At 32.0% G+C, this 2766-nt stretch overlaps 1 long non-coding RNA gene across 1 annotated transcript; it reads left to right on the top strand.

Annotated features, from left to right (window-relative positions):
* Positions 1 to 1831: 1831 nt before the first annotated feature.
* On the top strand, positions 1832 to 2544 carry LOC126749298 (uncharacterized). The gene is made up of 3 exons (XR_007664994.1): positions 1832 to 2022; positions 2172 to 2285; positions 2416 to 2544. It is a non-coding gene; the product is annotated as an uncharacterized LOC126749298 (long non-coding RNA).
* Positions 2545 to 2766: the final 222 nt, after the last annotated feature.

Genomic DNA, 2766 nt, shown 5'->3' with positions numbered 1-2766 from the left:
ATATAATATAGGAAATGCGGTTTTGTGGTATGTACTTATTTAGTAACACTGTGTATAATATGTATGCTCAAACTACTAACACCCTGTATATTTGAAACATTTATATTCTTACCTATTAATATCTGCTACTTATTGTAAAATAAAAATAAAAATGAAACAACAGCACAACACAACAACAAACCAACAACAAATATAGCATTGCAAGCTTTTCAAGATAAAAGCCGTTATCTTATACATATAGTCCGAATCATGTGTAAGAAAAACACCTCATATATGGACAACGTAATAAAATCCACGACGCGGCGTTGATCCACCTATAGCATGTCGCATGTCGTTTCTTATCTGTCCATGCAAAAGCTGCCGTATAAACGCGCGTAGTAGTATTTTCAATACTAAAAAATTTCAACTTTCAGTCATTTCAACCCTGCCGAAATTTTTGTAGATGGTAGTTTATATAATTATTTAAATAAAAAAAATCGTCAGCCGGCTGTATGTTGGTGGAAAGCCCGTCAGCTGACCATGAAAACATGTAAAAATTTTTTTTAATTTCAGTCATTTCAACCCTGCTGAAATTTATAGAGATGATAGTTTATATAATTATTTAAATAAAAAAAATCGTCAGCCGATTGTATGTCGGTGGAAAAGGCGTCAGCTAGCGCTGTGAAAGGTGTAGCGCGTAAATCACATATGACACCCACCCGCGTTGTTAAGTGTATCAGCTGACGGGCTTTCCACCGACATGCAGCCGGCTAACGATTTTTTTTATTTAAATAATTACATAAACTACCATCTATAAAAATTTCAGCAGGGTTAAAATGACTTACATTATTATTATAATATTATTTGCTAATTAAATATATTATTATTTGCTATTATTTACTAATATTAAGTAAAAATGCGATAATATGTATTTCTATTTAAGAATGAAATTATTACATTGTTAAATAAAAATTGAATTTTCAATAAAAAAAAATTGAAAATTTAACACACTAAACTTCAAAATTAAACTTTTTCATATTTTGGCTCGTTGTTTGGTTGAAAATTCAACCAGTTGTTGAAAAAAAAAATTAAATCAAAAAAGTTCTTTCAATCGTACTTTTTTAACGGTGTATAAATCAATTTAAAACAACATTATTAATATCATTTTTGTTAAAATCAAACGACTTGTAAAATATACACGATCTTGTATATACGACGCACAAGGTGAAAAGTAATATTCTATATAAGTATAATATTGTCAGCTGTTCATTGAAGGACAACAACCTTTTGTTTACTTTATACGGGGAGATTCGGACTAGCGTCTAGCCGGCCCGGTAGCATCGGTCCCGAACCGAAATCCGAATCGATCGAATGGCGAACATTCTCGGATTTTGACAGTTCAGGTTTCAGGTTAAGGTCAAAGTTTCGACTCGACGTTCTATTTACATAATGATATTCAATGGTGTATATCATATTACTATTTAAAAACTATCTTACCACTCAATAAACATAAAATTAGTGATTACAATATTAAATCGCCTGTTTGAATTTGCCGCTAAAAGCAACCGAGTACATCGGCCACGTTCGGGATCAATGCTACCGGGCCGGCTAGACGCAAGTGAGATTCGGACCTATAGAAATCCAAAAGTTTAGGTACACATTTAGCCTTGAGGTCGTTTGAGCCAGTAGTCGTACTTTTCAATTTGTACGCAGTTCAGTTCTTTTTCGTCTCTTCACATAGAAGCAACGTAAAAGTAATTTCGGAGCAAATTCGAAAATGTCTAACGTTAAACCGTTTTGCGTTATTTGCAAAAGAAAAAGTGATAAATTGAAGTACTTTGAAGAAAAAATATTGTGCAAATGTCGTGAAATATTGAAAATTCGCCAGGATAATAAATTAACTTATTGTGATGTTGTGGTTCCAAAAGAAGTCAATGAATTCCAGAAATATCACACAGATTGTTATAGACGTTTTACCGCCTTGCCGCAAAAGTACAGAGTGTCTGCATCTAAACCAGAAGTTGCATCAACTTCAACATCACAGTATGTATATAGTTAATTTTTTCATTTACATGTGATTTGAGTAATTAATGTATATAAAAATTTGTATAATGTATATAAAAATAAAAGTTTGAAAAGAGTATAGAAAACGAAATTAAGAACGCATTATTGAAGTTGTATTTCTTTTTCAGACAACATGCTGAAAATCAGAGCGATAATACTGATGAAGTTGCGGCAACTGAACCTACCGTACATACTCATTCTGACTCTTGTACAACACAATCAGCAGCTGGTTCAGCCGAGCAGTATGTATATCAATATCAGTTATTTAACATATATATATTTAAAGAAAGTGATACTGCATAATTTAAAATTAAAATTAAAGTTACAAGTTGTATGAAATTTTGCATTACAAAAATTCTATTCCTTTTTCAGACACCATGCTGAAAATCAAAGTGATGACATTGAGATGGAAAGACTTACAGTTTCTACAGCACAATCAGCAGCTAATTCAACAGAGCAGTATGTATATCAATATCGATGAATGTTTTCGTATAAGTTTATAAATAATTAAGTTATTCATAAATGAAAGTATTTACGTTATAAATATATTTTTCAGGCAATGTGCTGCTGAGATAAGCAATGCTGATGATACTACTGTGAGTCATAGTTGTTTTTTTTGTGATAAAAGTAGAAAAAAAGTAAAAGGCCGCGAGGAACAGTTATTTGTACTTACGAAGTCAGGACGCGACACGGTGAAAAATATCGCACAGTCAAGCGATGATA

The sequence above is a fragment of the Anthonomus grandis genome, chromosome 24 (assembly GCF_022605725.1).
Source record: "Anthonomus grandis grandis chromosome 24, icAntGran1.3, whole genome shotgun sequence".
Lineage (NCBI taxonomy): Eukaryota > Metazoa > Arthropoda > Insecta > Coleoptera > Curculionidae > Anthonomus > Anthonomus grandis.
This window is presented reverse-complemented; position numbering and strand designations above follow the sequence as displayed.